The following is an 11,414-nucleotide window of genomic DNA, read 5'->3' as shown; positions in this document are numbered from 1 at the left end:
AGTTTTTGAGGATAAGGTATCTTGTCTTTATATTCCTCAACCTTAGTGGTTAAAGAAGCCTTTTTAGAGGGGTTGTTATCAGCACTTGTGTGTGTCTGATCCCTCACTGGGAATTGAGTGCCAGAGTCAGAAGCTGGAGTGACGTTAGACGCCAGCTCACTGTCTGTTCCTGGCGCTTGAACGCCAGAAATGTGCCCATTTTGGGTGTTTAACGCCAGATTCTTGCCCATTTCTGGCGTTGAACGCCGATCCTGCCTTGTTTCTGGCGCTGAACGCCAGTTTTGGGCATGGTCTGGGCGTTCAGCGCCAGCCTTCCACCCATTTTCTGGCGTTTTAGTGCCAGAATTATTTTTCCCTGGGCTCTTACTGTCCTCAGGTGAATCTTTGGTGGGTCGCTCATTTCTTGAATTTTTGATGCCTTGAGGTGGGGTATTTAATGTTTTCCCACTTCTTAATTGAACTGCTTGGCATTCTTCTGCTATTTGCCTTGATAGCTGCTGCTTTGTTTGCTGAAACTGTTTGTCCATATGTATATTAGCTATCCTTGTCTCCTGTAGCCTGTCTTTGAATTCAGCTAGCTGCTTTGTTAGAAAATCCAATTGCTGATTGAATTCAGCAGCTTGTTTTACAGTACTGAATTTAGCAGTTACTGTTTTAACCTCTTCATTCATGGAAGGGTTGCTGCTTAGATACAGATGCTGATTCCTGGCAACTGTATCAATGAGCTCTTGAGCCTCTTCAATTGTCTTTCTCATATGGATAGATCCACCAGCTGAGTAATCTAGAGACATTTGAGCTCCTTCTGCAAGCCCATAGTAGAAGATGTCTAACTGAACCCACTCTGAAAACATTTCAGAGGGGCATTTTCGTAGCATCTCTCTGTATCTCTCCCAGGCATCATAAAGAGATTCATTATCTCCTTGTTTAAAGCCTTGGATGTCCAGTCTTAGCTGTGTCATCCTTTTTGGAGGAAAATACTGATTCAGGAATTTTTCTGTCAGCTGTTTCCATGTTCTTATGCTGGCCTTAGGTTGGTTATTTAACCACCTCTTAGCTTGATCTTTTACAGCAAATGGAAACAGTAATAGTCTGTAGACATCCTGATCTATTTCCTTATCATGTACTGTGTCAGCAATTTGTAGAAATTGTGCCAGAAACTCTGTAGGTTCTTCCTGTGGAAGACCGGAATACTGGCAACTTTGCTGCACCATGATAATGAGCTGAGGATTCAACTCAAAGCTACTAACTCCAATGGAGGGTATGCATATGCTACTCCCATATAAAGCAGTAGAGGGGTTAGAATATGACCCCAGAGTCCTCCTGGACTGTTCATTTCCACTTATGTCCATGATGGACAAAGGGATATAACTTGGATTGATTTACCTTTTTAATTATTTTATTTTATAGAAAGAGGACAACTTAACCAAAAATAAAAATAATCAAAAATTATGATTTTCGAAAAAATTGAGGAGAGAGAAAGTGTTTAGGAAGTTTTGAAAAGGATATGATGATTTTAAAAATTTTTTTTTTTAAATTTTGAAATAAAAAATCTGAATTTTATAAATATATTTCGAAAATTGTTTTTTAAAATAGAGAGAAAAGATATTTTTGAATTTAAAGAGGAGAGAGAAAAACAATAAGATAGCACAAGGTTTAAAATTTTTTAGATCTAATGTTCCCTATTTTCGAAAATTTTGGAGGGAAAACACCAAGGAACACCAAACTTAAAAATTTTAAGATCAAGTCACAAGGAAAACTCAAGAACACGAAGAAAGAACACCAAACTTAAAATTTTTAGAAAACCAAACCAAAATTTTCGAAAATTTTAAGGAAAATCAATCAAGAGAACACCAAACTTAAAGTTTGGCACAGGATCTAATAGAGAAATTATTTTTGAAAACTATTTTAAAAAATATAATAGCCAATTACCATGAACATAAACACCACGTTCTAACTAACTGAGCTATAAATTTAAAGTGTTTTAACAAGGGATAAATAATAAAAGACTCTAAACCAAAAAAGGAGAAATTTTTCCTAATCTAAGCAACAAAATAAACCGTTTGTTGTCCAAACACGAACAATCCCCGGCAACGGCGCCAAAAACTTGGTGCACGAATTGTGAATCACACTTTTCACAACGCGTACCACTAACCAGCAAGTGCACTGGGTCGTCCAAGTAATACCTTACGTGAGTAAGGGTCGAATCCCACGGAGATTGTTGATTTGAAGCAATCTATGGTTATCTTGTAAATCTTAGTCAGGAAGTCAATTATGTTTATCAGTTGAATTGCGAATAACCAAGAGAGCATAAATTAAAGGTTACTTGTTGTGCAGTAATGGAGAATATGTTGGAGTTTTGGAGGTGCTTTGTCTTCTGAATCTCTGCTTTCCTCTGTCTTCTAATTCACGCACGCACGTCCTCCTATGGCAAGCTGTGTGTTGGTGGATCACCGTTGTCAATGGCTACCTTCCATCCTTCCAGTGAAAACTACGCTCACGTGCTCTGTCATAGCACGGCTAATCACCGGTTGATTCTCAATCCGGTTGGAATAGGATTTACTATCCTTTTGCGTCTGTCACTAACGCCCAGCCTTCAGGAGTTTGAAGCTCGTCACAGTCATTCAATCCTTGAATCCTACTCGGAATACCACAGACAAGGTTTAGACTTTCCGGATTCTCATGAATGCCGCCATCAGTTCTAGCTTATACCACGGAGATTCTGATTAAGAGATCTCAGAGATACTCATTCAATCGGATATAGAACGGAGGTGGTTGTCAGGCACACGTTCATGGTTTGAGAAAGGTGATGAATGTCACGGATCATCACCTTCATCACAGTTAAGCGCGAATGAACATCTTAGATAGGAACAAGCGTGTTTGAATGGAAAACAGAAATACTTGCATTAATTCATCGAGACACAGCAGAGCTCCTCACCCCCAACAATGGGGTTTAGAGACTCATGCCGTCAGAGAATTACAAAGTTTAGATCTGAAAATGTCATGAGATACAAAATAAGTCTCTAAAAGTTGTTTAAATACTAAACTAGTAGCCTAAGTTTACAATAAATGAGTAAACTATGATGGATGATGCAGAGGCCCACTTCTGGGGCCCACTTGGTGTGTGCTAGGGCTGAGAATTAAGTAATCCACGTGCAGAGGCCATTTGTGGAGTTGAACGCCAGTTTTTGTGCCAGTTTGGGCGTTCAACTCCAGTTTTTGATCCTTTTCTGGCGCTGGACGCCAGAATTGGGCAGAGGACTGGCGTTGAACACCAGGTTACGTCGTCTATTCTTGTGCAAAGTATGGACTATTATATATTGCTGGAAAGCCCTGGATGTCTACTTTCCAACGCAATTGGAAGCACGCCATTTCGAGTTCTGTAGCTCCAGAAAATCCACTTTGAGTGCAGGGAGGTCAGAATCCAACAACATCAGCAGTCCTTTTTCAGCCTGAATCAGATTTTTGCTCAGCTCCTTCAATTTCAGCCAGAAAAATACCTGAAATTACAGAAAAACACACAACTCATAGTAAAGTCCAGAAATATAAATTTTTCCTAAAAACTAATAAAAATAGACTAAAAACTAACTAAAACATACTCAAAACTATATGAAATTATCCCCAAAAAGCGTATAAAATATCCGCTCATCAATATCCTCTCTAAGCTCCTCGGTTGTTTCTCCACATCCAACAATGGGAGTGCTTATGGCGCATGAGCTTAGGTGAGATGTTAGGTGACCCACGGCTTCTACGATGCCGGCCACCCTTACTCTTAACTCCTTGAACTTGGTTTCATCCTCCTCTTGTCGCCTTAAAATACGAGATTCAAAGTCTCTCAGTTCTAACATGAAGGTTTCGTCAGGAGGCGATGTTGGAAGAGAAAGTTCATCGGTTAAGGGAAGGTTGTTGAAATCGGAAGGTGGTTCATATTGGTGGAGTTCTTGAGGTGGTGTATGCAGAATTTGTGGTTCTTGAGAGTATTGGTATTGGGATGGTGGTTGTTCTACATGTGATTCTAATGGTGGTTGATATGGTGTGTATGAGTCATGGTCATGTGGAGGCGAATGATGGTATGAGGCTTGTGAGTATGACGTGTGACTATGTTGAGGATATGTCTCATAGGCATATGGTGGTGGTTCTTGGAAGTCACAAGGGAATTCACCATAGCTAGTAAATTGATATGCATCATAGGACGGCTCTTCTTCATAGTGCATTGGTGGAGGTTGTTGCCATGGAGGTTGATCAAGTGTTTGAGGTTTCTCTCACCTTTGATCTCCAATTCCTTGATGCACATCCTCATTGAAGCTTTCATCTCATACAACATAGTTTGAGCTACACTCATAGCCGAAGTGAGAATTCATAGTGAAGTGGAAAGTAAAAACAAAGAGCAATAAGAAATGAAGAAGACTAAATCCTAATACTAGCAAAAATCAACAAGTAAACCCAAGATAAAGCTATTCACAATATTTACAATAGCCAATAACATAGCACCATTGTTCCCCGGCAACGGCGCCATTTTGATGATCGGATTTCTTGATGGTCTAGAATTTCACAAATAGAAACTCGTTGCAAGGTATAGTTTCTAAACCAACAATAGTCCTCTCATGCAAAAAATTTATGGTGTTGTCACGATTAACAATCCCCAATGAAAAATTACCGAAGTATTTGGACTCTGGGTCGTCTCCCTAGGAATCAATGGAATGCATGTGTATTGGCTATGGGGGGGGGGGAAAAAGGGGTTTTGATTGGTTGGTGATCGGACAAGGAATTTAAACGTGCAAGAAGAGTAAATCAAGCAAACAATTTAAAGAAACAATTAAAGAAAATAGACATTCATGGCATTGAATTGAGGTCATAGGTTCTCTATCCTAGTCATGCAATGATTAATTCGCCTTGTTTAGTTAACTCACACATCGGGAGAATGTCAAACGAGACCAATTAATCATGTTACCATTACAAACAAGCATTTATCTCATTACGTTATCTCCAACAATTAGGGAGAAAGTCTAACGAGACTAGCTAATCCCAATCCAAAAGTCCTAACCAACTTACTAATCAAATTAGCAAAAGATTAGCGTTAATGGAAATGGTACTAGCTAACAACTCTAGATTACCAACATAGGTTGGGTTTCCATGACTCAAGATTGCCTAATTACTCTCTCCAAGCCAAGAATGCTCAAAATCTACTCTAAAGCCCAACCAAGCATTTTGTCAAACACTTGGTGGGTGTTAAAGAAAAGCTTAGTAAAAGTGCAATAAAAGTAATTCTACCAACTATCAATTGCAAGAAATATAAAAACTCACCATTCAATCATCAATGAAAAGAAACATTAACATCAAATTGCATTAAAAGAAATTCAAAGTCAACATGAGTGCATGAATGTAAAAGAGAGCATGAAAGTAAAATTAACATTACAAACTGAGAGCATGAAAGTGTAGAAGCAAGAGATCATAGAAGAATTAAGATAAAAGCAAGGAATTAAACATGGAATTGAAATAACCTAACCTAATCCTAACCTAATCTAGAGAGAAGAGGGAGCTTATCTCTCTAGAAACTAACCTACATGATGCTATACCTACAACTAATTGCTCCTCTCTTGCTTGGACTTCAATTCTGCATGAAATACACTCAGAAACAACTTGAAATTGGGCCTGGGCAGCTCAAAAATCGCCACCAATGTTTTGCCATTAAGTGGGCCAAGTAAGAGTATCGGCGCGTGCGCGCCATGTGCGCGTGCGCGTCGCTGGCAAATTCCCAATCTGCGCGGAAGCAGTATGTGCGTGTGCGCGTCCTCTGAGAAACCACTTTTGCGCTTGCGCGTCTTGTACGCGTGCGCGTCCATTGGTGCATTTCAACTCTTTGTTTCTTCATGCATTCTCTTCTTTGCATTCTTTTCTCCTTATTCCTTCCATCCAATACTTGCCTTATGATCCTGAAATTACTTAACAAACACATCAAGACATTGAATGGAATTAAGGTGGATCTAAAATCACCAAATTAGGGCCTAAAAAGCATGTTTTTACATTTAAACACAATTCAAAGGAGAATTACGAAACCATGCTATTTTATTGAATAAATGTGGGAAAAGGTGAATAAATCCCCTAAAATAAGCACAAAATAAACCACGAAATCGGGGTTTATCAGGGATCTCTTCATCAAGGTGGCTTGTGCTTGAATTCATCCTGGAACTCCCACCAATGCTTGGTTCTCCATTGTGCCCCAAGATTTCTTATTTGTTGCACCAAGTGTTGATGGAGTTCTTTACAAGCTTGGGGCTCCCAAAGTTGATCCTCGTCTTGTGATCCGGGATCCCACACTTTATTTTCACACCTGTCTTCAAGTTGATCATCATTATTAGTCCAACCGAGTGGTGAGTAAGGTGAATTCTCAATAAAGTAGCCGACAATCCTCCTATACCCCTCTAGTTGAGTCCTACTCCAACCTTTATATCTCATGTTTGAAGCATCAACCATAATGAGCCTTGATTTGCAACGCCAACCACAAAGCATTTTTCTTTTATGCTTCATCCCACAAAGCTTCCTAAGTTGGCCATCCGTTTCAAGCAAACCATATTCAAATGGGATAATAAAGATAATAGAAATGAGTTTTACCCACTCAAATGAAGGAGTAGATGGCAACCTAGGCAAAGATGATTCCAAAGATCTTGACAAAGCGTATTCAATTCCCATCCTCCTTTTTCTAAGGCTTTCCTCCTCTTCACAAGATTTTTTTGATTCAATCCTTTGTTCAACAATATCATCTAAGCCTTTTCCCTTACTTAAGTCATAATTAGGAGGGTGAGAAAAATTTACCTCCACAACGCTTTCAAACCCAACGGGAGAAGGTTCTTCATGCTCAAAGGATTCTTCACCACTAAGACTTGATGCTTGATCTTCATCACCAAGGGGACTCAATTCTTGCTCTATCCCATCCAATTCTTCATATATGCCTTGGAGGTTGTGCACATTCCTCCTTAGCATCAAATTCAATCATCTTCGAGGGGTTTTCTTAAATCCTAGACTCCCAAGGTGGTTCCGCATCTCCTATGTCTTCAACCACTTCTTCCTCTTCTTCAACAATTGTAGCTTCCTCCAATTGTTCTAATACGAAGCAACTTCCCTCATTCTCCACCAATCTCTCCTTCATGTTATGCTCTTCATTTGTTTCTCCACATGTAACCATGGGAGTTCCTTGAGTATTCAAGCATTGGGATGCTAACCGGTTTACCACCTCGTCCAAGGCGGCCGTGAATTATTGCACATCCCTTTTCATCTCCTCTTGTCCTTGAACAGGAACATCAAGGATGTCGTCCATTGGAGGTTGGAGTAGATGGAAGGGTTCATCAATTTGGGGGAAGGATTCATAGTAGGAAGGTGGTTCTTTTTGGTAGAGTTATGGTGATTCAATATTTCCCATTCTTTCCATTTGTTGCACAACACACTCCATGGTTGCTTGAAATTGATCCAATGCTTCCTTGAGACGATCCCTTGACTCTTGTTCCACTTGGATATCATGAGTAGGATCATATGGCTCTTGGATTGAAGGACATGAGTATTCTTCCATAGGAGGTTGTGGTGGAAAGTAGAGTTCATCTTGTGGTTGAAAGTTTTCATATATTGGAGGTGGTTCATCTTGATAATAATATGAAGGGGGCGGCTCTTGAAAATATTGATGTTGGAGTAGTGGTGGCTCTATGTGTGGTTCATATGGCTCATATGATTGTTGGTAGGATGGATATGGATTAGGGTCATATGAAGATGGTTAGTAAGAAGGGGCTTGTGAGTATGGTTGAGGGTTATGTTGAGGATATGGCTCATAGGCATATGATGGTGGTTCTTGAAAGTCACAAGAGGATTCACCATAGCCATTGGATTGATATGCATCATAGAATGGCTCTTCTTCATAGTGCATTGGTGGAGGTTGTTGCCATGAAGATTGATCATATGCATATGGCTCCTCCCACCTTTGGTTATCCCATCCTTGATACACATTCATATTATAGTCCTCATTTCCTACAACGTAGTGAGAACCAAACTCATAGCCAAAGTGAGAATTCATGATAGCAAGAGAAAATGAAAATAAAATCAAATAAGAAACAAAGGAAACCAAATCCTAAAACTAGCAAGAACTAACAAAGAAGCAAAAGGCAAACATATTCACAATATTCACATATATACAATAACCAATAACACAACACCATTGCAACTCCCCGGAAACGGCGCCATTTTGATGATTAGACTTTTGACGGTTTAGAAATTTCACAAATGAATTCTCGTTGTAAAGTATAGTTTCTAAACCAATCACTAATCCTTTCATGCAAAAATTTGTTTGTAACTAAAACAAACCCCTAAATTTATAAACCGAAGTATTGGAACCTCGGGTCGTTCTCCCTAGGAATTGCAACAAAGTGTGTCTTGTTATTGGTTGAGTTATGTTTTGGGGGTTTTTATAAGAGACATGAAATGTAAATGGCAATGAAAATAAACTAATAACTAAAAAGACCTTGGCAAGGTTTGGTGGTCAAGGATCTCTATCCTAATCACTAACCACAACATGAGAATTGGCAAGGATCAACCCCATTAAGTCATCCTCTAACTAATAAAGGAAAGTCAAGTGAGCTATGTCAATCCAAGACCATAAGTCCTAGTTCTCTACCAAATCAATTAGTGAGATCTAGTGTTAACGGCTCCCAATCGTCAATCACTTGGACATTAGTAACTCAAGAGTTCCTACGTTACCTTCCCAAGCCAAGAGCATAAAATTCTACTCTAAAATCCAACCAAGCATTTTATCAAACACTTGGTGTGCATGATAATAAAATAATATTAAAATACATTAAAATAAATTCCTAACTACCAAAAGCAAGAAAATAGAAACAACAACTAAAGAAAGCAATAAATGATATGGAAACATAAATTTGCATTAATTAGAATTAAAATAACAAAAGTGTTCATAACATGAAAATTAACATAAAAGAGAAAATAACAAAAGAGATGAAGAAGATAAAGGCAAGGAAGCATAGAAACATAAATGAAACTACATTAAAACAAGAATTAAATGCTGAAATTAAAGGAAATTAAACTAAGAAAATCCTAATTCTAGAGAGAGCGGGGAGCTTCTCTCTAGAAACTAAGAGAAAACATAATAAAAACTAAACCTAATTGCCCCCTTCATTCCTTTTCACTTTGGCCTTAAATAGCTTCAGAAAATGAGTTGAATTGGGTTTTGGAGGCCCAAAATTTGCCCCCAGCGATTTGCATTAATGAGCTCATGTGCAGGGACCTATGCGGACGCACAGGTGCGTGCGTCCGCACACATGCTGAAAATTGACCTGTGTGGACGCACAAGTACCTGTGTGTAGGAACAGGTAGACTTATGTCCACTATAGCAAATTGCATATCATTTTGAAGCCCCGGACGTTAGCTTTCCAATGCCGCTAGAACCGCCTCATTTGGACCTTTGTAGCTCAAGTTATAACCAATTTAGTACAGAGAGGTCAGGGTGGCAGCTTTCCAAATCTCATTTTCTTCATGATTTCTCCCCTTTTGGATGCTCTTTCTTCACTTCTTCAACCCATACTTGCCTTGGAAACCTAAAATCACTTAACAAATACATCAAGGCACCACATGGGATTAAAGTGAATTAAAATTGACTAAATTAAGTACAAAAGACCATGTTTTCACTCTCAAGCATAATTTAGGAAGAAATCTCAAAAGCATGCTATTTAGATGAATAAATGTGGATTTATGTGATGAAATCTACTCAAATCAAACCAAAAGATATCGTAAAATATGGACTCATCACTGGGCGTGCCACTTGGTATCATAGGCGTGGCACGCCAACCTCATCACTCAACAAGAAGAAGACTGGGCGTGCTACTTGAGCTTTGGACGTGGCACGCCAACCAAGGAAACAAGCAAACACAAGGGGCATGGCATGCTAGACCTTGGGCGTGCCACGCTGGTTCAACTTTTGAGAGAAGAAGATGAAGCACAAAGTGGGTGAGGCACGCTAGACACTAGGCGTGCCACGCCAGTTCAACTCTCCAAAGAAGAAGATGAAGCACAAAGTGGGCGTGGCATGCCAGACCCTGGGCGTGCCACGCCAGTTCAACTTTCCAGAGAAGAAACTGAAGCACAAAGTGGGCGTGGCCCGCCAGTTCAACTTTCTAGAGAGGAAAAGAAGAAGAAAAAGGCATGGGCGTGCCACTTGGACTCGAAGGCGTGGCACGCCAGGCTAACCAAGTATTAAAGAGACCCTGGTCGTGCCACTTGGGCTCAAAGGCATGGCACGCCAGGCTAACCAAGGTTCAAAAAGACCCTGGGCTTGCCACTTGGGTTCGAAGGCATGGCACGCTAGGGAGCTTGATGCATGGAGCGTGCCACTTGAGGAGCTGGGCGTGGCGCGCCAAGCCAAATTTAGTGGCTAGGCATGGCATGCCACTCAAGCGCCAGCCACACGCCAAGCCTGGAGAAGTCACGTTTTTGGAGTTTTCTTTCCCTCCAGCTATAATTTTCTTTTCTCTTTTGTATTTTCTTAAATCCAGTGCTAGGAGTAGTATAAATAACCCCTGAAAGTACTGAGAATGGGTTGTTGAGTAGGAGTTTCATTGGAAGGATAGTTAGATTTACTTTTCACATCCTCTATTCCATCTCTTGTACTTTTCTCTTAAGCTATGAGTAGCTAATTTTCCTCTCATTGGGAGAGGGAGCTCTGATGTACTTGATGGATTAATGATAGTAAATTTCTTCTTCTCTTCATCTTCTCTTTGATTTGCTAGAAGGAATTTTGTTTTAACGCTAGTGTTCAATCATCTTGGGAAAGAGGTTGAATGCAAATTGGGTTTCATGGGAACCTTGGAAAAGGAAACATGAAACGATGCTTGAAATCCCTTCTCATAATTGAGTAGATATGGGTTTCGGTGATTGGATATGGTGACATATAATCCACCCACTATTTGGATCTATGAGGATGTGTGGTATAATCAGGGACCAAGCATATCTCTCTTCATAAGCAATTAGACCAAGGAATTAGCTGATTATCAAGATTTGAGAGATTGAATCACCAAGGGATTGGGGTTCAATCAATCATGATTACCAGGAGCTCAATGAGTTGCATGATTGAAGATGAGATGAGCTAGATTTAATTCAAAGAGAACAACATCTCCTGATCTCAATGAATTTTCCCTATTCTTATCTTCCACATTCTTTATAGCTTTCTTTACATTCTGTTATTCCCCATTCCCATTTACAATTAAGTCATTTATGTTTCTGCACATTACATTCTTGCCATTTACCATTCTGCACTTTACTGCTTTTCTTTACTTTTGAGTCATTTACACTTCTGCCCATTTAAATTTCTGCAATCACAATCTATATTGCTCAGCTTGACTAATTCACCCATTGATTAAAATTGT

Source organism: Arachis ipaensis, chromosome B6, assembly GCF_059453495.1.
Source record: "Arachis ipaensis isolate K30076 ecotype BB chromosome B6, ASM5945349v1, whole genome shotgun sequence".
Classification (NCBI taxonomy): Eukaryota; Viridiplantae; Streptophyta; class Magnoliopsida; order Fabales; family Fabaceae; genus Arachis; species Arachis ipaensis.
Note: the sequence above shows the minus strand (reverse complement) of the source record.